This window comes from Mytilus trossulus, chromosome 1 (assembly GCF_036588685.1).
Source record: "Mytilus trossulus isolate FHL-02 chromosome 1, PNRI_Mtr1.1.1.hap1, whole genome shotgun sequence".
Lineage (NCBI taxonomy): Eukaryota > Metazoa > Mollusca > Bivalvia > Mytilida > Mytilidae > Mytilus > Mytilus trossulus.
Genome location: NC_086373.1, coordinates 5,059,133 through 5,085,556, shown reverse-complemented (window position 1 = coordinate 5,085,556; position 26,424 = coordinate 5,059,133). Strand labels below are relative to the sequence as shown.

The 26,424-nt window shown below is 34.2% G+C and overlaps 16 non-coding genes across 16 annotated transcripts; all 16 read left to right on the top strand.

Moving 5' to 3' along the window:
* The first annotated feature begins 1,782 nt into the window (after nucleotides 1-1,782).
* On the top strand, nucleotides 1,783-1,901 carry LOC134700516 (5S ribosomal RNA). Its single transcript, XR_010103913.1, has one exon. It is a non-coding gene; the product is annotated as a 5S ribosomal RNA (ribosomal RNA).
* A 143-nt stretch (nucleotides 1,902-2,044) lies between these two features.
* Nucleotides 2,045-2,163, top strand: LOC134700508 (5S ribosomal RNA). Its single transcript, XR_010103908.1, has one exon. It is a non-coding gene; the product is annotated as a 5S ribosomal RNA (ribosomal RNA).
* Nucleotides 2,164-4,109: 1,946 nt separating this feature from the next.
* On the top strand, nucleotides 4,110-4,228 carry LOC134700503 (5S ribosomal RNA). The gene has a single exon (XR_010103902.1). It is a non-coding gene; the product is annotated as a 5S ribosomal RNA (ribosomal RNA).
* A 143-nt stretch (nucleotides 4,229-4,371) lies between these two features.
* LOC134702490 (5S ribosomal RNA) lies at nucleotides 4,372-4,490 on the top strand. The gene has a single exon (XR_010104429.1). It is a non-coding gene; the product is annotated as a 5S ribosomal RNA (ribosomal RNA).
* A 1,961-nt stretch (nucleotides 4,491-6,451) lies between these two features.
* LOC134700491 (5S ribosomal RNA) lies at nucleotides 6,452-6,570 on the top strand. The gene has a single exon (XR_010103898.1). It is a non-coding gene; the product is annotated as a 5S ribosomal RNA (ribosomal RNA).
* A 143-nt stretch (nucleotides 6,571-6,713) lies between these two features.
* LOC134700484 (5S ribosomal RNA) lies at nucleotides 6,714-6,832 on the top strand. Its single transcript, XR_010103895.1, has one exon. It is a non-coding gene; the product is annotated as a 5S ribosomal RNA (ribosomal RNA).
* Nucleotides 6,833-8,793: 1,961 nt separating this feature from the next.
* LOC134700477 (5S ribosomal RNA) lies at nucleotides 8,794-8,912 on the top strand. The gene has a single exon (XR_010103887.1). It is a non-coding gene; the product is annotated as a 5S ribosomal RNA (ribosomal RNA).
* A 143-nt stretch (nucleotides 8,913-9,055) lies between these two features.
* Nucleotides 9,056-9,174, top strand: LOC134700470 (5S ribosomal RNA). The gene has a single exon (XR_010103884.1). It is a non-coding gene; the product is annotated as a 5S ribosomal RNA (ribosomal RNA).
* An 8,372-nt stretch (nucleotides 9,175-17,546) lies between these two features.
* LOC134700463 (5S ribosomal RNA) lies at nucleotides 17,547-17,665 on the top strand. Its single transcript, XR_010103883.1, has one exon. It is a non-coding gene; the product is annotated as a 5S ribosomal RNA (ribosomal RNA).
* Nucleotides 17,666-17,808: 143 nt separating this feature from the next.
* LOC134700457 (5S ribosomal RNA) lies at nucleotides 17,809-17,927 on the top strand. The gene has a single exon (XR_010103880.1). It is a non-coding gene; the product is annotated as a 5S ribosomal RNA (ribosomal RNA).
* Nucleotides 17,928-19,888: 1,961 nt separating this feature from the next.
* On the top strand, nucleotides 19,889-20,007 carry LOC134700452 (5S ribosomal RNA). The gene has a single exon (XR_010103879.1). It is a non-coding gene; the product is annotated as a 5S ribosomal RNA (ribosomal RNA).
* A 143-nt stretch (nucleotides 20,008-20,150) lies between these two features.
* Nucleotides 20,151-20,269, top strand: LOC134700446 (5S ribosomal RNA). Its single transcript, XR_010103878.1, has one exon. It is a non-coding gene; the product is annotated as a 5S ribosomal RNA (ribosomal RNA).
* Nucleotides 20,270-22,230: 1,961 nt separating this feature from the next.
* LOC134700440 (5S ribosomal RNA) lies at nucleotides 22,231-22,349 on the top strand. Its single transcript, XR_010103873.1, has one exon. It is a non-coding gene; the product is annotated as a 5S ribosomal RNA (ribosomal RNA).
* A 143-nt stretch (nucleotides 22,350-22,492) lies between these two features.
* On the top strand, nucleotides 22,493-22,611 carry LOC134700432 (5S ribosomal RNA). The gene has a single exon (XR_010103872.1). It is a non-coding gene; the product is annotated as a 5S ribosomal RNA (ribosomal RNA).
* Nucleotides 22,612-24,572: 1,961 nt separating this feature from the next.
* On the top strand, nucleotides 24,573-24,691 carry LOC134700418 (5S ribosomal RNA). The gene has a single exon (XR_010103870.1). It is a non-coding gene; the product is annotated as a 5S ribosomal RNA (ribosomal RNA).
* Nucleotides 24,692-24,834: 143 nt separating this feature from the next.
* Nucleotides 24,835-24,953, top strand: LOC134700411 (5S ribosomal RNA). Its single transcript, XR_010103869.1, has one exon. It is a non-coding gene; the product is annotated as a 5S ribosomal RNA (ribosomal RNA).
* The last annotated feature ends 1,471 nt before the right edge of the window (nucleotides 24,954-26,424 follow it).

The following is a 26,424-nucleotide window of genomic DNA, read 5'->3' as shown; positions in this document are numbered from 1 at the left end:
AATATTTTTAAGTGAAATACATGCACGTCAAGTTATATACACTTAAGAATTCCACTCCTTACACATGCATGTGGCTATATATATATTTTTAAATTAGGTCTTTGAAAGGTCGTCTGTGATAATATGGTATCCGCCATTTGTCGTCATTTGAAATCGCCTCTTTCTTTTTGACCAGGGCTTATATGATTCACATTTTTTCTGAAAGGATTCTAATTAGCAAAAATTCATTATAGCAAAAACAAATAATAAACAATAAATAATAATTATAGTTTGTAAAGTTCCAGTAAAAACTTCGAATATTTGAAACGTCTTTCATCTCGGTCAAGGAAGTCCCGGTTTCGAAGTTTGCCATCTTTGTGTGCTTTCATATCGAAGGCAAAATCTAAATTTCTGGGAAGTCTCTTTATTTCTGTGTATATCTGAAAGCAAAAACATATAAAGAAATGATTTTACTACAAATTTATATCATTTTTACGGCACAATCTAGTTTTTGTGAAATAATACAACACGTTTTCTGATGAAGAATCGCACGAGTGAAATTGACAAGTTGTACATTAATCGTAAATATTTCTTCACTCGTGGTATTTTGTTTAATTCTTATGACATATTCTGAAAGATAAATTCCTGCTGAAAATTTTCGTGTATCATTTATATAACAAAAAGTACAATTTATTTGAAACAAATGATTAAAACTTGTCGAACAAGCACACAGATTTTCTTGTCGATCTGTTTGAATTAGATTGTCATGAAAGTTTAAGGGTGCTCTCGTCGAGGTCCGCGTTAGTTTGATAATTACACACTGTCGGTGATTTTTGCATATCATTGTAATCTGTCGTTCATTCGCACACATCGTTCAACAACCAAAGCCGCAAAATGTCTGACGCACCAGCACCAGTAGTAAAGACCCCAGCTAAGTCACCAAAGAAGAAAGCTGCAGCTAAACCAAAGAAAGTAGCTACTCATCCAAAATACAGCGAGATGGTCGGAAAGGCTATATCTGCTTTGAAAGAGCGTGGAGGCTCCAGCCGTCAAGCCATCCTCAAGTATATCTTAGCAAACTTCAGCGTTGGTAGCGATGCAAAAACAGTCAACACTCACTTGAAGTTAGCTCTGAAATCAGGAGTGAAGAGCAATAGCTTGAAACAGTCGAAGGGTACCGGCGCTTCTGGAAGCTTTAAGATTGGGGAAGTAGCTAAACCAGCTAAGAAACCAGCAAAGAAAGTAGTTAAACCTAAAGCAGCCAAGCCAAAGAAGGCAAAGACACCTACCAAAAAGACTGCCGCAAAGAAACCAGCAGGTGAAAAGAAAGCAGCTAAACCAAAAGCAAAGAAGCCAGCTGCAAAGAAACCTGCTGCAAAACCTGCTGCCAAATCTGCAAAGAAAGCCACAAAATCTCCCAAGAAGACAAAGGCTGCAGCTAAACCAAAGAAGGCAAAGACACCAAAGAAGAAGTAAATGAAGGAAGCATGATGCTTTTAAAGCTTAAACAGCCCTTTTAAGGGCTACCAAAATTTTTCAAAAAGAATCTGAAATTGTTGCATGGTATTAGTCACAAATAAAATATAGCTTGTCCCATTTTCTAAATCTCTCTTTCTTCTCTGCAATTTATTTCTACTACATGTGAACTTGCTAAGTTTTACTATCTTCCACTCTGGATCGTGCAGTAAATATTTAGTTTTGCTTCTATCTTAAACCCGAAAAAAAATCTTTTTATACAAATTCTTGATCTGTTCAAAATTGCTACTTCCTAACTTTATATATCAAAAAATTTAACACTTCTGTGTCTACGACCATATCACGTTGAAAACACCGGTTCTCGTCCGATCACCGAAGTTAAGCAACGTCGAGCCCGGTTAGTACTTGGATGGGTGACCGCCTGGGAATACCGGGTGTTGTAGACATTTTTTGTGTTCTTATAATTTTGCATTTCTAACAAACATATAATTAGTGTAAAGTTTTGCTTCTGAAAAAAAATATTATATATAAATTTTTGACAAAAATGCTACTACCTAACCTTATATATCAAAAATTTTAACACTTCTGTGTCTACGACCATATCACGTTGAAAACACCGGTTCTCGTCCGATCACCGAAGTTAAGCAACGTCGAGCCCGGTTAGTACTTGGATGGGTGACCGCCTGGGAATACCGGGTGTTGTAGACATTTTTTTACGTATAATTTTGTATTCCTACCAAACATAATGGTTCAATATTTTTTTTACTAATTTATTTGGATGTAATATTCAATGTATTTAGCTATCAATGAAGAAAACAGAAAATAAATCATTCATAAATTTATTTAGTTTTCAATACCCATCTGCATGTTGAAATATTTTTAAGTGAAATACATGCACGTCAAGTTATATACACTTAAGAATTCCACTCCTTACACATGCATGTGGCTATATATATATTTTTAAATTAGGTCTTTGAAAGGTCGTCTGTGATAATATGGTATCCGCCATTTGTCGTCATTTGAAATCGCCTCTTTCTTTTTGACCAGGGCTTATATGATTCACATTTTTTCTGAAAGGATTCTAATTAGCAAAAATTCATTATAGCAAAAACAAATAATAAACAATAAATAATAATTATAGTTTGTAAAGTTCCAGTAAAAACTTCGAATATTTGAAACGTCTTTCATCTCGGTCAAGGAAGTCCCGGTTTCGAAGTTTGCCATCTTTGTGTGCTTTCATATCGAAGGCAAAATCTAAATTTCTGGGAAGTCTCTTTATTTCTGTGTATATCTGAAAGCAAAAACATATAAAGAAATGATTTTACTACAAATTTATATCATTTTTACGGCACAATCTAGTTTTTGTGAAATAATACAACACGTTTTCTGATGAAGAATCGCACGAGTGAAATTGACAAGTTGTACATTAATCGTAAATATTTCTTCACTCGTGGTATTTTGTTTAATTCTTATGACATATTCTGAAAGATAAATTCCTGCTGAAAATTTTCGTGTATCATTTATATAACAAAAAGTACAATTTATTTGAAACAAATGATTAAAACTTGTCGAACAAGCACACAGATTTTCTTGTCGATCTGTTTGAATTAGATTGTCATGAAAGTTTAAGGGTGCTCTCGTCGAGGTCCGCGTTAGTTTGATAATTACACACTGTCGGTGATTTTTGCATATCATTGTAATCTGTCGTTCATTCGCACACATCGTTCAACAACCAAAGCCGCAAAATGTCTGACGCACCAGCACCAGTAGTAAAGACCCCAGCTAAGTCACCAAAGAAGAAAGCTGCAGCTAAACCAAAGAAAGTAGCTACTCATCCAAAATACAGCGAGATGGTCGGAAAGGCTATATCTGCTTTGAAAGAGCGTGGAGGCTCCAGCCGTCAAGCCATCCTCAAGTATATCTTAGCAAACTTCAGCGTTGGTAGCGATGCAAAAACAGTCAACACTCACTTGAAGTTAGCTCTGAAATCAGGAGTGAAGAGCAATAGCTTGAAACAGTCGAAGGGTACCGGCGCTTCTGGAAGCTTTAAGATTGGGGAAGTAGCTAAACCAGCTAAGAAACCAGCAAAGAAAGTAGTTAAACCTAAAGCAGCCAAGCCAAAGAAGGCAAAGACACCTACCAAAAAGACTGCCGCAAAGAAACCAGCAGGTGAAAAGAAAGCAGCTAAACCAAAAGCAAAGAAGCCAGCTGCAAAGAAACCTGCTGCAAAACCTGCTGCCAAATCTGCAAAGAAAGCCACAAAATCTCCCAAGAAGACAAAGGCTGCAGCTAAACCAAAGAAGGCAAAGACACCAAAGAAGAAGTAAATGAAGGAAGCATGATGCTTTTAAAGCTTAAACAGCCCTTTTAAGGGCTACCAAAATTTTTCAAAAAGAATCTGAAATTGTTGCATGGTATTAGTCACAAATAAAATATAGCTTGTCCCATTTTCTAAATCTCTCTTTCTTCTCTGCAATTTATTTCTACTACATGTGAACTTGCTAAGTTTTACTATCTTCCACTCTGGATCGTGCAGTAAATATTTAGTTTTGCTTCTATCTTAAACCCGAAAAAAAATCTTTTTATACAAATTCTTGATCTGTTCAAAATTGCTACTTCCTAACTTTATATATCAAAAAATTTAACACTTCTGTGTCTACGACCATATCACGTTGAAAACACCGGTTCTCGTCCGATCACCGAAGTTAAGCAACGTCGAGCCCGGTTAGTACTTGGATGGGTGACCGCCTGGGAATACCGGGTGTTGTAGACATTTTTTGTGTTCTTATAATTTTGCATTTCTAACAAACATATAATTAGTGTAAAGTTTTGCTTCTGAAAAAAAATATTATATATAAATTTTTGACAAAAATGCTACTACCTAACCTTATATATCAAAAATTTTAACACTTCTGTGTCTACGACCATATCACGTTGAAAACACCGGTTCTCGTCCGATCACCGAAGTGAAGCAACGTCGAGCCCGGTTAGTACTTGGATGGGTGACCGCCTGGGAATACCGGGTGTTGTAGACATTTTTTTACGTATAATTTTGTATTCCTACCAAACATAATGGTTCAATATTTTTTTTACTAATTTATTTGGATGTAATATTCAATGTATTTAGCTATCAATGAAGAAAACAGAAAATAAATCATTCATAAATTTATTTAGTTTTCAATACCCATCTGCATGTTGAAATATTTTTAAGTGAAATACATGCACGTCAAGTTATATACACTTAAGAATTCCACTCCTTACACATGCATGTGGCTATATATATATTTTTAAATTAGGTCTTTGAAAGGTCGTCTGTGATAATATGGTATCCGCCATTTGTCGTCATTTGAAATCGCCTCTTTCTTTTTGACCAGGGCTTATATGATTCACATTTTTTCTGAAAGGATTCTAATTAGCAAAAATTCATTATAGCAAAAACAAATAATAAACAATAAATAATAATTATAGTTTGTAAAGTTCCAGTAAAAACTTCGAATATTTGAAACGTCTTTCATCTCGGTCAAGGAAGTCCCGGTTTCGAAGTTTGCCATCTTTGTGTGCTTTCATATCGAAGGCAAAATCTAAATTTCTGGGAAGTCTCTTTATTTCTGTGTATATCTGAAAGCAAAAACATATAAAGAAATGATTTTACTACAAATTTATATCATTTTTACGGCACAATCTAGTTTTTGTGAAATAATACAACACGTTTTCTGATGAAGAATCGCACGAGTGAAATTGACAAGTTGTACATTAATCGTAAATATTTCTTCACTCGTGGTATTTTGTTTAATTCTTATGACATATTCTGAAAGATAAATTCCTGCTGAAAATTTTCGTGTATCATTTATATAACAAAAAGTACAATTTATTTGAAACAAATGATTAAAACTTGTCGAACAAGCACACAGATTTTCTTGTCGATCTGTTTGAATTAGATTGTCATGAAAGTTTAAGGGTGCTCTCGTCGAGGTCCGCGTTAGTTTGATAATTACACACTGTCGGTGATTTTTGCATATCATTGTAATCTGTCGTTCATTCGCACACATCGTTCAACAACCAAAGCCGCAAAATGTCTGACGCACCAGCACCAGTAGTAAAGACCCCAGCTAAGTCACCAAAGAAGAAAGCTGCAGCTAAACCAAAGAAAGTAGCTACTCATCCAAAATACAGCGAGATGGTCGGAAAGGCTATATCTGCTTTGAAAGAGCGTGGAGGCTCCAGCCGTCAAGCCATCCTCAAGTATATCTTAGCAAACTTCAGCGTTGGTAGCGATGCAAAAACAGTCAACACTCACTTGAAGTTAGCTCTGAAATCAGGAGTGAAGAGCAATAGCTTGAAACAGTCGAAGGGTACCGGCGCTTCTGGAAGCTTTAAGATTGGGGAAGTAGCTAAACCAGCTAAGAAACCAGCAAAGAAAGTAGTTAAACCTAAAGCAGCCAAGCCAAAGAAGGCAAAGACACCTACCAAAAAGACTGCCGCAAAGAAACCTGCAGCAAAGAAACCAGCAGGTGAAAAGAAAGCAGCTAAACCAAAAGCAAAGAAGCCAGCTGCAAAGAAACCTGCTGCAAAACCTGCTGCCAAATCTGCAAAGAAAGCCACAAAATCTCCCAAGAAGACAAAGGCTGCAGCTAAACCAAAGAAGGCAAAGACACCAAAGAAGAAGTAAATGAAGGAAGCATGATGCTTTTAAAGCTTAAACAGCCCTTTTAAGGGCTACCAAAATTTTTCAAAAAGAATCTGAAATTGTTGCATGGTATTAGTCACAAATAAAATATAGCTTGTCCCATTTTCTAAATCTCTCTTTCTTCTCTGCAATTTATTTCTACTACATGTGAACTTGCTAAGTTTTACTATCTTCCACTCTGGATCGTGCAGTAAATATTTAGTTTTGCTTCTATCTTAAACCCGAAAAAAAATCTTTTTATACAAATTCTTGATCTGTTCAAAATTGCTACTTCCTAACTTTATATATCAAAAAATTTAACACTTCTGTGTCTACGACCATATCACGTTGAAAACACCGGTTCTCGTCCGATCACCGAAGTTAAGCAACGTCGAGCCCGGTTAGTACTTGGATGGGTGACCGCCTGGGAATACCGGGTGTTGTAGACATTTTTTGTGTTCTTATAATTTTGCATTTCTAACAAACATATAATTAGTGTAAAGTTTTGCTTCTGAAAAAAAATATTATATATAAATTTTTGACAAAAATGCTACTACCTAACCTTATATATCAAAAATTTTAACACTTCTGTGTCTACGACCATATCACGTTGAAAACACCGGTTCTCGTCCGATCACCGAAGTTAAGCAACGTCGAGCCCGGTTAGTACTTGGATGGGTGACCGCCTGGGAATACCGGGTGTTGTAGACATTTTTTTACGTATAATTTTGTATTCCTACCAAACATAATGGTTCAATATTTTTTTTACTAATTTATTTGGATGTAATATTCAATGTATTTAGCTATCAATGAAGAAAACAGAAAATAAATCATTCATAAATTTATTTAGTTTTCAATACCCATCTGCATGTTGAAATATTTTTAAGTGAAATACATGCACGTCAAGTTATATACACTTAAGAATTCCACTCCTTACACATGCATGTGGCTATATATATATTTTTAAATTAGGTCTTTGAAAGGTCGTCTGTGATAATATGGTATCCGCCATTTGTCGTCATTTGAAATCGCCTCTTTCTTTTTGACCAGGGCTTATATGATTCACATTTTTTCTGAAAGGATTCTAATTAGCAAAAATTCATTATAGCAAAAACAAATAATAAACAATAAATAATAATTATAGTTTGTAAAGTTCCAGTAAAAACTTCGAATATTTGAAACGTCTTTCATCTCGGTCAAGGAAGTCCCGGTTTCGAAGTTTGCCATCTTTGTGTGCTTTCATATCGAAGGCAAAATCTAAATTTCTGGGAAGTCTCTTTATTTCTGTGTATATCTGAAAGCAAAAACATATAAAGAAATGATTTTACTACAAATTTATATCATTTTTACGGCACAATCTAGTTTTTGTGAAATAATACAACACGTTTTCTGATGAAGAATCGCACGAGTGAAATTGACAAGTTGTACATTAATCGTAAATATTTCTTCACTCGTGGTATTTTGTTTAATTCTTATGACATATTCTGAAAGATAAATTCCTGCTGAAAATTTTCGTGTATCATTTATATAACAAAAAGTACAATTTATTTGAAACAAATGATTAAAACTTGTCGAACAAGCACACAGATTTTCTTGTCGATCTGTTTGAATTAGATTGTCATGAAAGTTTAAGGGTGCTCTCGTCGAGGTCCGCGTTAGTTTGATAATTACACACTGTCGGTGATTTTTGCATATCATTGTAATCTGTCGTTCATTCGCACACATCGTTCAACAACCAAAGCCGCAAAATGTCTGACGCACCAGCACCAGTAGTAAAGACCCCAGCTAAGTCACCAAAGAAGAAAGCTGCAGCTAAACCAAAGAAAGTAGCTACTCATCCAAAATACAGCGAGATGGTCGGAAAGGCTATATCTGCTTTGAAAGAGCGTGGAGGCTCCAGCCGTCAAGCCATCCTCAAGTATATCTTAGCAAACTTCAGCGTTGGTAGCGATGCAAAAACAGTCAACACTCACTTGAAGTTAGCTCTGAAATCAGGAGTGAAGAGCAATAGCTTGAAACAGTCGAAGGGTACCGGCGCTTCTGGAAGCTTTAAGATTGGGGAAGTAGCTAAACCAGCTAAGAAACCAGCAAAGAAAGTAGTTAAACCTAAAGCAGCCAAGCCAAAGAAGGCAAAGACACCTACCAAAAAGACTGCCGCAAAGAAACCTGCAGCAAAGAAACCAGCAGGTGAAAAGAAAGCAGCTAAACCAAAAGCAAAGAAGCCAGCTGCAAAGAAACCTGCTGCAAAACCTGCTGCCAAATCTGCAAAGAAAGCCACAAAATCTCCCAAGAAGACAAAGGCTGCAGCTAAACCAAAGAAGGCAAAGACACCAAAGAAGAAGTAAATGAAGGAAGCATGATGCTTTTAAAGCTTAAACAGCCCTTTTAAGGGCTACCAAAATTTTTCAAAAAGAATCTGAAATTGTTGCATGGTATTAGTCACAAATAAAATATAGCTTGTCCCATTTTCTAAATCTCTCTTTCTTCTCTGCAATTTATTTCTACTACATGTGAACTTGCTAAGTTTTACTATCTTCCACTCTGGATCGTGCAGTAAATATTTAGTTTTGCTTCTATCTTAAACCCGAAAAAAAATCTTTTTATACAAATTCTTGATCTGTTCAAAATTGCTACTTCCTAACTTTATATATCAAAAAATTTAACACTTCTGTGTCTACGACCATATCACGTTGAAAACACCGGTTCTCGTCCGATCACCGAAGTTAAGCAACGTCGAGCCCGGTTAGTACTTGGATGGGTGACCGCCTGGGAATACCGGGTGTTGTAGACATTTTTTGTGTTCTTATAATTTTGCATTTCTAACAAACATATAATTAGTGTAAAGTTTTGCTTCTGAAAAAAAATATTATATATAAATTTTTGACAAAAATGCTACTACCTAACCTTATATATCAAAAATTTTAACACTTCTGTGTCTACGACCATATCACGTTGAAAACACCGGTTCTCGTCCGATCACCGAAGTTAAGCAACGTCGAGCCCGGTTAGTACTTGGATGGGTGACCGCCTGGGAATACCGGGTGTTGTAGACATTTTTTTACGTATAATTTTGTATTCCTACCAAACATAATGGTTCAATATTTTTTTTACTAATTTATTTGGATGTAATATTCAATGTATTTAGCTATCAATGAAGAAAACAGAAAATAAATCATTCATAAATTTATTTAGTTTTCAATACCCATCTGCATGTTGAAATATTTTTAAGTGAAATACATGCACGTCAAGTTATATACACTTAAGAATTCCACTCCTTACACATGCATGTGGCTATATATATATTTTTAAATTAGGTCTTTGAAAGGTCGTCTGTGATAATATGGTATCCGCCATTTGTCGTCATTTGAAATCGCCTCTTTCTTTTTGACCAGGGCTTATATGATTCACATTTTTTCTGAAAGGATTCTAATTAGCAAAAATTCATTATAGCAAAAACAAATAATAAACAATAAATAATAATTATAGTTTGTAAAGTTCCAGTAAAAACTTCGAATATTTGAAACGTCTTTCATCTCGGTCAAGGAAGTCCCGGTTTCGAAGTTTGCCATCTTTGTGTGCTTTCATATCGAAGGCAAAATCTAAATTTCTGGGAAGTCTCTTTATTTCTGTGTATATCTGAAAGCAAAAACATATAAAGAAATGATTTTACTACAAATTTATATCATTTTTACGGCACAATCTAGTTTTTGTGAAATAATACAACACGTTTTCTGATGAAGAATCGCACGAGTGAAATTGACAAGTTGTACATTAATCGTAAATATTTCTTCACTCGTGGTATTTTGTTTAATTCTTATGACATATTCTGAAAGATAAATTCCTGCTGAAAATTTTCGTGTATCATTTATATAACAAAAAGTACAATTTATTTGAAACAAATGATTAAAACTTGTCGAACAAGCACACAGATTTTCTTGTCGATCTGTTTGAATTAGATTGTCATGAAAGTTTAAGGGTGCTCTCGTCGAGGTCCGCGTTAGTTTGATAATTACACACTGTCGGTGATTTTTGCATATCATTGGTAGTGAGTCCAATGGTGTCACACACATGCATTTAGTTACTGAGCACTGATTGTTATTTATATGTAAACTTAGTTTCTTACTTTATGTACAGGCATTGATATTTCAGATATTTCAGCTATTTATTTAGATATTACATTAAGATATTTATATACAGGTTGTGTAAACTTAGGTTCAGAAAATTTTCTACTATTTTTTTTTTTTTTTTTTTTTTTTTTATATATATATTTAGTCACGCTTCTTCTCCAATAGGGAGTAGTAGTTTGGTAATTTAAGTATGTCTGATTCAGAAGACATTACTGTGATAGAACGATTTATTGATGGTCTCCATGAAAAAGTTATGGACAGAACTTATATGTCCCAAAATTTAATTAATATGGATACAGGTTCAGAAACATCAGAATTAGAGAGTGAATCAGATATTGGCCAAGACCCATGGCAATATCAAAAAAGTAAAAGGAAACGTGTTAACAGTCAACAACACGACTCTTATAGTAGTGTGTTACAGGATACTGTAAAAAGGGCCCCCGTTAAAAGACTAATTAATAGTCCAAAACAGCCTAAAAAATATGTGTTAATAGTTTCTAATAGAGACGAAAAACTTGGATTAAAAAATCCAATACAAATACAAAAACTAATGAGTTCTTCTGTAGGTATTGTAAAAGAGCTCGGGGCAACAAGAACTGGTCATTTAATGGTTGTTTGTTTTGATAAACACCAGTTCAATCAATTGTCCAAACTTACACATCTAGGACAATGGTCAGTAAATGTGTTTCAGCCTAAATCGCTGAACACTACTATAGGTTGTATTTACAATGTTTCACTTGATATAGAAGAATCAGATTTACAGGACATTCTAGAGAAACAACAGGTCAGTCGATTTCAGAGACTAACATATTATGACATTAATACTAAAACTAGGGTTCCGTCAAAAACTCTAAAACTGTTTTTTAACACAACAGAGTTACCACCCAGAGTGTTGATAGGTTTTAAGAGTCACAAAACAAAACTCTTTGTTCCAAAACCAACTCAATGTTTTAAATGTCAGGGTTTTGGACATATGCAAAGAGAATGTAGAAATAGTGTAAAATGTGTAAGGTGTGGGGAAGACCATAAAGATAGGGAGTGTAAAGTTAAGGCTAAATGTGCAAATTGCAACGGTGACCACCCAGCTACGAGTAAAGATTGCCCAAAGAAAATACAAAATGAAAAAATAATAAAAAGAGTGTGTAAAGAAAAATGCTCAGTTAAAGAAGCAAGAACACATGTTCTTAAAGAGTCAAAACAAAATCCTTTACAGGGTAAAAAGGAAAACCTTCCTAAAGAGCATGAAAAGATTTCTCTAACAAAGGGCTTATTTCAACAGCTCACAGAGTTTGACAATTTTATTCTCTTAATAATTATGACAGCAATACAGGTTCCAACATTATCTGATAATGAACAAAAAGTCAGTGTTGTAGCTGACATGGTATTAGAATTGCTTGGTGTACACGTTAACCAAGAATATATACTAGATAAACTTACATTAATAAACTAAGTTTTATTTATACTTGTATTTAATAATGAAATATATACTATTTACATTCATGTCAATTATAATGTATACTTTAATCATACTCATGGCTTTACAACTTAGTTTGGCACATTGGAACTGTCAGGGAATTCGGTCACACATACCGGAGTTTATATGGCACTTAAACAATATTAAAGATACGCCAAATATTTTATGTTTTCAAGAAACTTTTTGTAATCTCGAAAAAGATTACCCTGAAATACCAGGTTACACACTCGCAACATTCTCAAGTCGAGGTGTTAACAGAGGTGGAACAGCCATTTATGTTAAACAATATATTAACTATAGTACAGTTGATTTTCAGAGTACATTTGAAACTTCTGCAATTTATATTATACATAATAGTAAGAAATTACTGATACTTAATTTATATGACCCTAAATTAGACACTAAATATGAAGACTATGATACTCTTCTTAGTCAAATTACAACAGAATACATATTATGTGGTGACTTTAATGCTCACCATACATTATGGGGGAAAAGAATCGATACTAAAGGTAGAGAACTTTTTAAGTGTATTCAAGATAATAATATATGTCTTTTAAACGAAGGATCAGGAACAAGACTGAATCCGATTAATTTAGAAACATCATGTTTAGATCTGACTTTTTGTAGTCCTAATATTGGACAAAAAATTAATTGGTTGGTAGATCAACATTCCACCTTTGGAAGTGATCATTTTTGTGTGTACATTGATTCTAATATATATATTGGTGATTACAACAGTGATTTCTCCCCTAAATGGAATTTTAAGAGAGCAAATTGGAAAAGCTTCACGAAAGAATGTGACATTAAATTTACAGAGAATTTAATTACAGATGATATACAGCAAACTAACAATACATTAACCACTGAATTGATTAATATAGCATGTACCCATATTCCTATTAAGAAATTTCATAAAACAAACAAACCTTGTGTTCCTTGGTGGACAAAGGAATGTACTTCAGCTATAAAAGCTAGAAACAAAGCTAGAAATAGAGCAAGACATACTGGAAGTGGCAATGATTTTAAAATTTATAAAGATAAAGAAAGATTTTGTAAAAAAGTATTAAAAGATACACAGGACAACCATTGGTCAAATTACTGTACTAGTCTCAATTGTAATAATAACATTTCAGATCTATGGCATAATGTAAAAAAGATGTTAGGGAAGATAAGTTCTAGGACAAACATTCCTATTCTGAAATATTTTAATAGATTTATTACAGATACGAAAGAAAAAGCAAACGTATTTGCAGAAAATTACTGCAAAGTCAGTAGTACATCAAATTACAATAACGACTTCAAAGAATTTAAGACTAAAACAGAAAAAGAAGAGATAAATGATTTTATTGAATATTACAAAATTAATACAGATTGTTTTAATGAAAAATTTACATTGCAAGAATTTAAAGATGCAATAGCTGATACTAATGATAGCTCGCCGGGAAAAGATAGAACAACTTATAGTATGTTTCGCCATTTATCTAATAAAACCTTAAGCATATTTTTACTATTTATTAATAAAATTTGGATGTTACAAGAACTTCCAAAGGAATGGAAACAATCAACAATTATTCCTAGTTTTAAACATGGTAAAGATCCCAGTGATCCATTATCATATAGACCTATTGCATTAACTTCTAATTTTAATAAGATAATGGAAAAAATGGTTAACAGCAGATTAACATGGTTTCTGGAAAAAAATAATATATTTAACCCGAATCAAAACGGTTATAGAAAAAATAAAAGTACGATACAGCAATGTATACGTCTAGAAAATGCAATACAGAAATCTTTTGCTAAAAAACACATATTAGTTGGAATATTTATTGATTTTCAAAAAGCTTTCGATATGTTATGGAAACATGGTTTATTAAAAAAAATGAAAAAAATGGGTCTTAAAGGCAACATGCTTGCTTATGTTAATAATTTTCTCTCAGATAGAGTATTGCAGGTTAAGATAAACAACACTTTTTCAGATATTTTTGTTTTAGAAAATGGTACCCCCCAGGGAAGTTGTATAAGTCCAACGCTTTTTAATATTATGGTTAATGACATGTCAGACTGTTTAAAAAATTGTGAAATGTCACAATTTGCAGATGATGGGGCAATTTGGAAATCTGGACCATCATTAAAATTTTTACAAAAAAAAATTCAAGAAGACTTGAATAGTATAAGCAAATGGTGCTCAAATTGGGGTTTTTTACTTTCACCTTCAAAAACAGTCACAGTTATTTTTTCTAGGAAATCAAATTGTAATAATATTATATTAAAAATAGGAAATCACATTTTAGAAGTTGTTAAAGAAGTTAAATTTCTTGGAATTATTTTTGATAGATATCTTACTTGGAATAGTCATGTTCAGTATATTAATACAAGATGTACAAAAATTTTAAACTGTATGAAACTTTTAACGGGAACGAAATGGGGAGCAACAAGTTATACTCTAAGAAAAATTTATATTGCTTTAATAAGGTCAAAAATTGACTATGGTTGTGAGGTTTACAATACAGCCTCTGCATCTATTAAGAAAATTTTAGATAAGGTACAAACACAATCTTTACGTCTATGTACAGGTTCCATGAAGTCAGCATCATTAAAAGCACTTCAGGTGGAAATGGGAGACCCTCCTTACGAAATCAGAAGAAAAGCGTTAATAACAAAAGCATATTTAAATATTTCTACTTTCGAAAATAACCATCCAGCCAAAAAATCAATTCAAGATACTGCTACTTTTGAATTTTATAGTAAAACTGTTAAACGTAAACCATTTACATTAATTGCAAAAGATACTCTAAAAGGAAATAATTTTTCAGAAAATAATGTAGTTATATATAGAGAAAGTCCAATCCCCCCATGGCATTTTACAGTACCTATAGTTAACATGTATTTAAAAGATTACATTTCTAAAAAGGATTTACCACATTTAATTAAAAGTGAAGCCAATATTATGATAGATACTCAATATAAACACCATTTAAAAGTATTCACTGACGGGTCAAAAGATCCAAATAGCAATGCTAGTTGTGCCTTTGTCATTCCAGAGTTAAAAATCAATAAGGGATTTAAGTTGAACAATCACCTTTCTATTTTTATGTGTGAATTGACAGCAATTTATTTATGTATATCATGGTTACAAGACTTTTTACCTTTTAACGTTGTGATTTTTGTAGACTCTCTATCAGCGCTTCAAGCACTGAAAATACCTTTAAACAAGATAAGAAATCAATTCTTACTTGACATTCATTTTTTACTAAGATCATTGTATCATTCAGGTACAAATATAATTTTTGAATGGATACCGAGTCATGTAGGAATACAAGGCAATGAGTTGGCTGATTTTCATGCTAAACAGGCATTAAGTTTTCAAAATATTTATATCTTTGTACCGTTGTTCAAAGATGATTTTAAAACATTGTGTAAAAATTTAATGAAAAAAATGTGGCAAGAAGAATGGGATAAAGAGAAAGATAGAGCATTGTATCAAATAAGTCCAAAAATTAATTTTGACATAAAAATACCAAAAATGTCCAGATACAAAGAAAGACTGATTTTTAAATTAAGAACTGGTTATGTACCATTGAACAAACATCTTTATAAAATAGGCATATCTGACACTAAATTGTGTGAGGAGTGTCGTGTTGAAGAAACAGTAGAACATTTCTTATTACACTGCAAATTATATAACGCAGAACGATCTATTTTATTTGACAGTTTAAGAAAGTTACAAATACAGAACTTTCAATTAAAAAATATCCTAACAGGATATAATTTTTTACCAATTGATACATACGTAAAGAGCACGAATAGAATGATACTCTAAAAGTATTACTTTTATAATACTTGTACAGGAAATGGATTTTATCTTTTACATACAATAATTGGGGTCTACCTATATTAGGAAGAACTCATTGAGATCTGTCCCCACAAAAAAAAAAAAAAAAGAAAATTTGTTAATGGATAAAATGTTTGTTAAACTTATTTTAGATTTTAAAATTAAAATGCTGCATAACAAATGAAAATAATACTGCTGGTCGCACATGTATCTTTCATTATACATTATACTGCAAAGTTGCACACACTATGCCTCATTGGCCACAGGACGCCAATCTCTGGGTCCAAACAGTATGGTAGTAGTAGTTCCCGTAGTCACGGTGTCAATAGTGGGTTACAGTTCAAAATTTAATTACCAGATTGATTTTTCGGTGGTCTCATGGTCAGTGAGGGCAGTCGGGGTCAATACACAGACCACGACAATCCTCACTGAACAAGGGGACCATGACTCAAACTGGTCCCTTTAATTGGTATCTAGGGGATTTAACATATAATTATTTTTTTTTAATTCTTTTATCAATCCCAATGTAGGTGACATAAGTATGCGACAGTCTTTTTTTTACCTGGCGCATACATATATTTGGCAATTTTTCATTAAATAATTGACACCGGGCTATCGGGAAGCATTATCTAATCTCTATCTTCAGCGATGGACATTCAGATTCATTTTATACACTCATGTATATTAATTAGCTACTACTACCATACAAATCAAAGCAATCTAAGTAATTAGCCATGCAACGAAACAAAGTTTGAACGACAAAATAAATATTTAAAACAAAAATCTACAGAATTCTACAAAAGTCAAACCACAATACATTAAAGACTTAGAAAAAAAGAACAAAAAAAAAAAAACTCACAACTTCAGAACTCACGTGTAGTGAACAAAACACGAAACACTAAGTTTTTTTTCATTCTTCAAAAACAGTAACGATAAGTGAAATTAGGGCGCAAGTTCCATAGCAGGAAAGTCGCCTCCCAAAACATCAATAATAATAATAATTTTTGCATATCATTGTAATCTGTCGTTCATTCGCACACATCGTTCAACAACCAAAGCCGCAAAATGTCTGACGCACCAGCACCAGTAGTAAAGACCCCAGCTAAGTCACCAAAGAAGAAAGCTGCAGCTAAACCAAAGAAAGTAGCTACTCATCCAAAATACAGCGAGATGGTCGGAAAGGCTATATCTGCTTTGAAAGAGCGTGGAGGCTCCAGCCGTCAAGCCATCCTCAAGTATATCTTAGCAAACTTCAGCGTTGGTAGCGATGCAAAAACAGTCAACACTCACTTGAAGTTAGCTCTGAAATCAGGAGTGAAGAGCAATAGCTTGAAACAGTCGAAGGGTACCGGCGCTTCTGGAAGCTTTAAGATTGGGGAAGTAGCTAAACCAGCTAAGAAACCAGCAAAGAAAGTAGTTAAACCTAAAGCAGCCAAGCCAAAGAAGGCAAAGACACCTACCAAAAAGACTGCCGCAAAGAAACCTGCAGCAAAGAAACCAGCAGGTGAAAAGAAAGCAGCTAAACCAAAAGCAAAGAAGCCAGCTGCAAAGAAACCTGCTGCAAAACCTGCTGCCAAATCTGCAAAGAAAGCCACAAAATCTCCCAAGAAGACAAAGGCTGCAGCTAAACCAAAGAAGGCAAAGACACCAAAGAAGAAGTAAATGAAGGAAGCATGATGCTTTTAAAGCTTAAACAGCCCTTTTAAGGGCTACCAAAATTTTTCAAAAAGAATCTGAAATTGTTGCATGGTATTAGTCACAAATAAAATATAGCTTGTCCCATTTTCTAAATCTCTCTTTCTTCTCTGCAATTTATTTCTACTACATGTGAACTTGCTAAGTTTTACTATCTTCCACTCTGGATCGTGCAGTAAATATTTAGTTTTGCTTCTATCTTAAACCCGAAAAAAAATCTTTTTATACAAATTCTTGATCTGTTCAAAATTGCTACTTCCTAACTTTATATATCAAAAAATTTAACACTTCTGTGTCTACGACCATATCACGTTGAAAACACCGGTTCTCGTCCGATCACCGAAGTTAAGCAACGTCGAGCCCGGTTAGTACTTGGATGGGTGACCGCCTGGGAATACCGGGTGTTGTAGACATTTTTTGTGTTCTTATAATTTTGCATTTCTAACAAACATATAATTAGTGTAAAGTTTTGCTTCTGAAAAAAAATATTATATATAAATTTTTGACAAAAATGCTACTACCTAACCTTATATATCAAAAATTTTAACACTTCTGTGTCTACGACCATATCACGTTGAAAACACCGGTTCTCGTCCGATCACCGAAGTTAAGCAACGTCGAGCCCGGTTAGTACTTGGATGGGTGACCGCCTGGGAATACCGGGTGTTGTAGACATTTTTTTACGTATAATTTTGTATTCCTACCAAACATAATGGTTCAATATTTTTTTTACTAATTTATTTGGATGTAATATTCAATGTATTTAGCTATCAATGAAGAAAACAGAAAATAAATCATTCATAAATTTATTTAGTTTTCAATACCCATCTGCATGTTGAAATATTTTTAAGTGAAATACATGCACGTCAAGTTATATACACTTAAGAATTCCACTCCTTACACATGCATGTGGCTATATATATATTTTTAAATTAGGTCTTTGAAAGGTCGTCTGTGATAATATGGTATCCGCCATTTGTCGTCATTTGAAATCGCCTCTTTCTTTTTGACCAGGGCTTATATGATTCACATTTTTTCTGAAAGGATTCTAATTAGCAAAAATTCATTATAGCAAAAACAAATAATAAACAATAAATAATAATTATAGTTTGTAAAGTTCCAGTAAAAACTTCGAATATTTGAAACGTCTTTCATCTCGGTCAAGGAAGTCCCGGTTTCGAAGTTTGCCATCTTTGTGTGCTTTCATATCGAAGGCAAAATCTAAATTTCTGGGAAGTCTCTTTATTTCTGTGTATATCTGAAAGCAAAAACATATAAAGAAATGATTTTACTACAAATTTATATCATTTTTACGGCACAATCTAGTTTTTGTGAAATAATACAACACGTTTTCTGATGAAGAATCGCACGAGTGAAATTGACAAGTTGTACATTAATCGTAAATATTTCTTCACTCGTGGTATTTTGTTTAATTCTTATGACATATTCTGAAAGATAAATTCCTGCTGAAAATTTTCGTGTATCATTTATATAACAAAAAGTACAATTTATTTGAAACAAATGATTAAAACTTGTCGAACAAGCACACAGATTTTCTTGTCGATCTGTTTGAATTAGATTGTCATGAAAGTTTAAGGGTGCTCTCGTCGAGGTCCGCGTTAGTTTGATAATTACACACTGTCGGTGATTTTTGCATATCATTGTAATCTGTCGTTCATTCGCACACATCGTTCAACAACCAAAGCCGCAAAATGTCTGACGCACCAGCACCAGTAGTAAAGACCCCAGCTAAGTCACCAAAGAAGAAAGCTGCAGCTAAACCAAAGAAAGTAGCTACTCATCCAAAATACAGCGAGATGGTCGGAAAGGCTATATCTGCTTTGAAAGAGCGTGGAGGCTCCAGCCGTCAAGCCATCCTCAAGTATATCTTAGCAAACTTCAGCGTTGGTAGCGATGCAAAAACAGTCAACACTCACTTGAAGTTAGCTCTGAAATCAGGAGTGAAGAGCAATAGCTTGAAACAGTCGAAGGGTACCGGCGCTTCTGGAAGCTTTAAGATTGGGGAAGTAGCTAAACCAGCTAAGAAACCAGCAAAGAAAGTAGTTAAACCTAAAGCAGCCAAGCCAAAGAAGGCAAAGACACCTACCAAAAAGACTGCCGCAAAGAAACCTGCAGCAAAGAAACCAGCAGGTGAAAAGAAAGCAGCTAAACCAAAAGCAAAGAAGCCAGCTGCAAAGAAACCTGCTGCAAAACCTGCTGCCAAATCTGCAAAGAAAGCCACAAAATCTCCCAAGAAGACAAAGGCTGCAGCTAAACCAAAGAAGGCAAAGACACCAAAGAAGAAGTAAATGAAGGAAGCATGATGCTTTTAAAGCTTAAACAGCCCTTTTAAGGGCTACCAAAATTTTTCAAAAAGAATCTGAAATTGTTGCATGGTATTAGTCACAAATAAAATATAGCTTGTCCCATTTTCTAAATCTCTCTTTCTTCTCTGCAATTTATTTCTACTACATGTGAACTTGCTAAGTTTTACTATCTTCCACTCTGGATCGTGCAGTAAATATTTAGTTTTGCTTCTATCTTAAACCCGAAAAAAAATCTTTTTATACAAATTCTTGATCTGTTCAAAATTGCTACTTCCTAACTTTATATATCAAAAAATTTAACACTTCTGTGTCTACGACCATATCACGTTGAAAACACCGGTTCTCGTCCGATCACCGAAGTTAAGCAACGTCGAGCCCGGTTAGTACTTGGATGGGTGACCGCCTGGGAATACCGGGTGTTGTAGACATTTTTTGTGTTCTTATAATTTTGCATTTCTAACAAACATATAATTAGTGTAAAGTTTTGCTTCTGAAAAAAAATATTATATATAAATTTTTGACAAAAATGCTACTACCTAACCTTATATATCAAAAATTTTAACACTTCTGTGTCTACGACCATATCACGTTGAAAACACCGGTTCTCGTCCGATCACCGAAGTTAAGCAACGTCGAGCCCGGTTAGTACTTGGATGGGTGACCGCCTGGGAATACCGGGTGTTGTAGACATTTTTTTACGTATAATTTTGTATTCCTACCAAACATAATGGTTCAATATTTTTTTTACTAATTTATTTGGATGTAATATTCAATGTATTTAGCTATCAATGAAGAAAACAGAAAATAAATCATTCATAAATTTATTTAGTTTTCAATACCCATCTGCATGTTGAAATATTTTTAAGTGAAATACATGCACGTCAAGTTATATACACTTAAGAATTCCACTCCTTACACATGCATGTGGCTATATATATATTTTTAAATTAGGTCTTTGAAAGGTCGTCTGTGATAATATGGTATCCGCCATTTGTCGTCATTTGAAATCGCCTCTTTCTTTTTGACCAGGGCTTATATGATTCACATTTTTTCTGAAAGGATTCTAATTAGCAAAAATTCATTATAGCAAAAACAAATAATAAACAATAAATAATAATTATAGTTTGTAAAGTTCCAGTAAAAACTTCGAATATTTGAAACGTCTTTCATCTCGGTCAAGGAAGTCCCGGTTTCGAAGTTTGCCATCTTTGTGTGCTTTCATATCGAAGGCAAAATCTAAATTTCTGGGAAGTCTCTTTATTTCTGTGTATATCTGAAAGCAAAAACATATAAAGAAATGATTTTACTACAAATTTATATCATTTTTACGGCACAATCTAGTTTTTGTGAAATAATACAACACGTTTTCTGATGAAGAATCGCACGAGTGAAATTGACAAGTTGTACATTAATCGTAAATATTTCTTCACTCGTGGTATTTTGTTTAATTCTTATGACATATTCTGAAAGATAAATTCCTGCTGAAAATTTTCGTGTATCATTTATATAACAAAAAGTACAATTTATTTGAAACAAATGATTAAAACTTGTCGAACAAGCACACAGATTTTCTTGTCGATCTGTTTGAATTAGATTGTCATGAAAGTTTAAGGGTGCTCTCGTCGAGGTCCGCGTTAGTTTGATAATTACACACTGTCGGTGATTTTTGCATATCATTGTAATCTGTCGTTCATTCGCACACATCGTTCAACAACCAAAGCCGCAAAATGTCTGACGCACCAGCACCAGTAGTAAAGACCCCAGCTAAGTCACCAAAGAAGAAAGCTGCAGCTAAACCAAAGAAAGTAGCTACTCATCCAAAATACAGCGAGATGGTCGGAAAGGCTATATCTGCTTTGAAAGAGCGTGGAGGCTCCAGCCGTCAAGCCATCCTCAAGTATATCTTAGCAAACTTCAGCGTTGGTAGCGATGCAAAAACAGTCAACACTCACTTGAAGTTAGCTCTGAAATCAGGAGTGAAGAGCAATAGCTTGAAACAGTCGAAGGGTACCGGCGCTTCTGGAAGCTTTAAGATTGGGGAAGTAGCTAAACCAGCTAAGAAACCAGCAAAGAAAGTAGTTAAACCTAAAGCAGCCAAGCCAAAGAAGGCAAAGACACCTACCAAAAAGACTGCCGCAAAGAAACCTGCAGCAAAGAAACCAGCAGGTGAAAAGAAAGCAGCTAAACCAAAAGCAAAGAAGCCAGCTGCAAAGAAACCTGCTGCAAAACCTGCTGCCAAATCTGCAAAGAAAGCCACAAAATCTCCCAAGAAGACAAAGGCTGCAGCTAAACCAAAGAAGGCAAAGACACCAAAGAAGAAGTAAATGAAGGAAGCATGATGCTTTTAAAGCTTAAACAGCCCTTTTAAGGGCTACCAAAATTTTTCAAAAAGAATCTGAAATTGTTGCATGGTATTAGTCACAAATAAAATATAGCTTGTCCCATTTTCTAAATCTCTCTTTCTTCTCTGCAATTTATTTCTACTACATGTGAACTTGCTAAGTTTTACTATCTTCCACTCTGGATCGTGCAGTAAATATTTAGTTTTGCTTCTATCTTAAACCCGAAAAAAAATCTTTTTATACAAATTCTTGATCTGTTCAAAATTGCTACTTCCTAACTTTATATATCAAAAAATTTAACACTTCTGTGTCTACGACCATATCACGTTGAAAACACCGGTTCTCGTCCGATCACCGAAGTTAAGCAACGTCGAGCCCGGTTAGTACTTGGATGGGTGACCGCCTGGGAATACCGGGTGTTGTAGACATTTTTTGTGTTCTTATAATTTTGCATTTCTAACAAACATATAATTAGTGTAAAGTTTTGCTTCTGAAAAAAAATATTATATATAAATTTTTGACAAAAATGCTACTACCTAACCTTATATATCAAAAATTTTAACACTTCTGTGTCTACGACCATATCACGTTGAAAACACCGGTTCTCGTCCGATCACCGAAGTTAAGCAACGTCGAGCCCGGTTAGTACTTGGATGGGTGACCGCCTGGGAATACCGGGTGTTGTAGACATTTTTTTACGTATAATTTTGTATTCCTACCAAACATAATGGTTCAATATTTTTTTTACTAATTTATTTGGATGTAATATTCAATGTATTTAGCTATCAATGAAGAAAACAGAAAATAAATCATTCATAAATTTATTTAGTTTTCAATACCCATCTGCATGTTGAAATATTTTTAAGTGAAATACATGCACGTCAAGTTATATACACTTAAGAATTCCACTCCTTACACATGCATGTGGCTATATATATATTTTTAAATTAGGTCTTTGAAAGGTCGTCTGTGATAATATGGTATCCGCCATTTGTCGTCATTTGAAATCGCCTCTTTCTTTTTGACCAGGGCTTATATGATTCACATTTTTTCTGAAAGGATTCTAATTAGCAAAAATTCATTATAGCAAAAACAAATAATAAACAATAAATAATAATTATAGTTTGTAAAGTTCCAGTAAAAACTTCGAATATTTGAAACGTCTTTCATCTCGGTCAAGGAAGTCCCGGTTTCGAAGTTTGCCATCTTTGTGTGCTTTCATATCGAAGGCAAAATCTAAATTTCTGGGAAGTCTCTTTATTTCTGTGTATATCTGAAAGCAAAAACATATAAAGAAATGATTTTACTACAAATTTATATCATTTTTACGGCACAATCTAGTTTTTGTGAAATAATACAACACGTTTTCTGATGAAGAATCGCACGAGTGAAATTGACAAGTTGTACATTAATCGTAAATATTTCTTCACTCGTGGTATTTTGTTTAATTCTTATGACATATTCTGAAAGATAAATTCCTGCTGAAAATTTTCGTGTATCATTTATATAACAAAAAGTACAATTTATTTGAAACAAATGATTAAAACTTGTCGAACAAGCACACAGATTTTCTTGTCGATCTGTTTGAATTAGATTGTCATGAAAGTTTAAGGGTGCTCTCGTCGAGGTCCGCGTTAGTTTGATAATTACACACTGTCGGTGATTTTTGCATATCATTGTAATCTGTCGTTCATTCGCACACATCGTTCAACAACCAAAGCCGCAAAATGTCTGACGCACCAGCACCAGTAGTAAAGACCCCAGCTAAGTCACCAAAGAAGAAAGCTGCAGCTAAACCAAAGAAAGTAGCTACTCATCCAAAATACAGCGAGATGGTCGGAAAGGCTATATCTGCTTTGAAAGAGCGTGGAGGCTCCAGCCGTCAAGCCATCCTCAAGTATATCTTAGCAAACTTCAGCGTTGGTAGCGATGCAAAAACAGTCAACACTCACTTGAAGTTAGCTCTGAAATCAGGAGTGAAGAGCAATAGCTTGAAACAGTCGAAGGGTACCGGCGCTTCTGGAAGCTTTAAGATTGGGGAAGTAGCTAAACCAGCTAAGAAACCAGCAAAGAAAGTAGTTAAACCTAAAGCAGCCAAGCCAAAGAAGGCAAAGACACCTACCAAAAAGACTGCCGCAAAGAAACCTGCAGCAAAGAAACCAGCAGGTGAAAAGAAAGCAGCTAAACCAAAAGCAAAGAAGCCAGCTGCAAAGAAACCTGCTGCAAAACCTGCTGCCAAATCTGCAAAGAAAGCCACAAAATCTCCCAAGAAGACAAAGGCTGCAGCTAAACCAAAGAAGGCAAAGACACCAAAGAAGAAGTAAATGAAGGAAGCATGATGCTTTTAAAGCTTAAACAGCCCTTTTAAGGGCTACCAAAATTTTTCAAAAAGAATCTGAAATTGTTGCATGGTATTAGTCACAAATAAAATATAGCTTGTCCCATTTTCTAAATCTCTCTTTCTTCTCTGCAATTTATTTCTACTACATGTGAACTTGCTAAGTTTTACTATCTTCCACTCTGGATCGTGCAGTAAATATTTAGTTTTGCTTCTATCTTAAACCCGAAAAAAAATCTTTTTATACAAATTCTTGATCTGTTCAAAATTGCTACTTCCTAACTTTATATATCAAAAAATTTAACACTTCTGTGTCTACGACCATATCACGTTGAAAACACCGGTTCTCGTCCGATCACCGAAGTTAAGCAACGTCGAGCCCGGTTAGTACTTGGATGGGTGACCGCCTGGGAATACCGGGTGTTGTAGACATTTTTTGTGTTCTTATAATTTTGCATTTCTAACAAACATATAATTAGTGTAAAGTTTTGCTTCTGAAAAAAAATATTATATATAAATTTTTGACAAAAATGCTACTACCTAACCTTATATATCAAAAATTTTAACACTTCTGTGTCTACGACCATATCACGTTGAAAACACCGGTTCTCGTCCGATCACCGAAGTTAAGCAACGTCGAGCCCGGTTAGTACTTGGATGGGTGACCGCCTGGGAATACCGGGTGTTGTAGACATTTTTTTACGTATAATTTTGTATTCCTACCAAACATAATGGTTCAATATTTTTTTTACTAATTTATTTGGATGTAATATTCAATGTATTTAGCTATCAATGAAGAAAACAGAAAATAAATCATTCATAAATTTATTTAGTTTTCAATACCCATCTGCATGTTGAAATATTTTTAAGTGAAATACATGCACGTCAAGTTATATACACTTAAGAATTCCACTCCTTACACATGCATGTGGCTATATATATATTTTTAAATTAGGTCTTTGAAAGGTCGTCTGTGATAATATGGTATCCGCCATTTGTCGTCATTTGAAATCGCCTCTTTCTTTTTGACCAGGGCTTATATGATTCACATTTTTTCTGAAAGGATTCTAATTAGCAAAAATTCATTATAGCAAAAACAAATAATAAACAATAAATAATAATTATAGTTTGTAAAGTTCCAGTAAAAACTTCGAATATTTGAAACGTCTTTCATCTCGGTCAAGGAAGTCCCGGTTTCGAAGTTTGCCATCTTTGTGTGCTTTCATATCGAAGGCAAAATCTAAATTTCTGGGAAGTCTCTTTATTTCTGTGTATATCTGAAAGCAAAAACATATAAAGAAATGATTTTACTACAAATTTATATCATTTTTACGGCACAATCTAGTTTTTGTGAAATAATACAACACGTTTTCTGATGAAGAATCGCACGAGTGAAATTGACAAGTTGTACATTAATCGTAAATATTTCTTCACTCGTGGTATTTTGTTTAATTCTTATGACATATTCTGAAAGATAAATTCCTGCTGAAAATTTTCGTGTATCATTTATATAACAAAAAGTACAATTTATTTGAAACAAATGATTAAAACTTGTCGAACAAGCACACAGATTTTCTTGTCGATCTGTTTGAATTAGATTGTCATGAAAGTTTAAGGGTGCTCTCGTCGAGGTCCGCGTTAGTTTGATAATTACACACTGTCGGTGATTTTTGCATATCATTGTAATCTGTCGTTCATTCGCACACATCGTTCAACAACCAAAGCCGCAAAATGTCTGACGCACCAGCACCAGTAGTAAAGACCCCAGCTAAGTCACCAAAGAAGAAAGCTGCAGCTAAACCAAAGAAAGTAGCTACTCATCCAAAATACAGCGAGATGGTCGGAAAGGCTATATCTGCTTTGAAAGAGCGTGGAGGCTCCAGCCGTCAAGCCATCCTCAAGTATATCTTAGCAAACTTCAGCGTTGGTAGCGATGCAAAAACAGTCAACACTCACTTGAAGTTAGCTCTGAAATCAGGAGTGAAGAGCAATAGCTTGAAACAGTCGAAGGGTACCGGCGCTTCTGGAAGCTTTAAGATTGGGGAAGTAGCTAAACCAGCTAAGAAACCAGCAAAGAAAGTAGTTAAACCTAAAGCAGCCAAGCCAAAGAAGGCAAAGACACCTACCAAAAAGACTGCCGCAAAGAAACCTGCAGCAAAGAAACC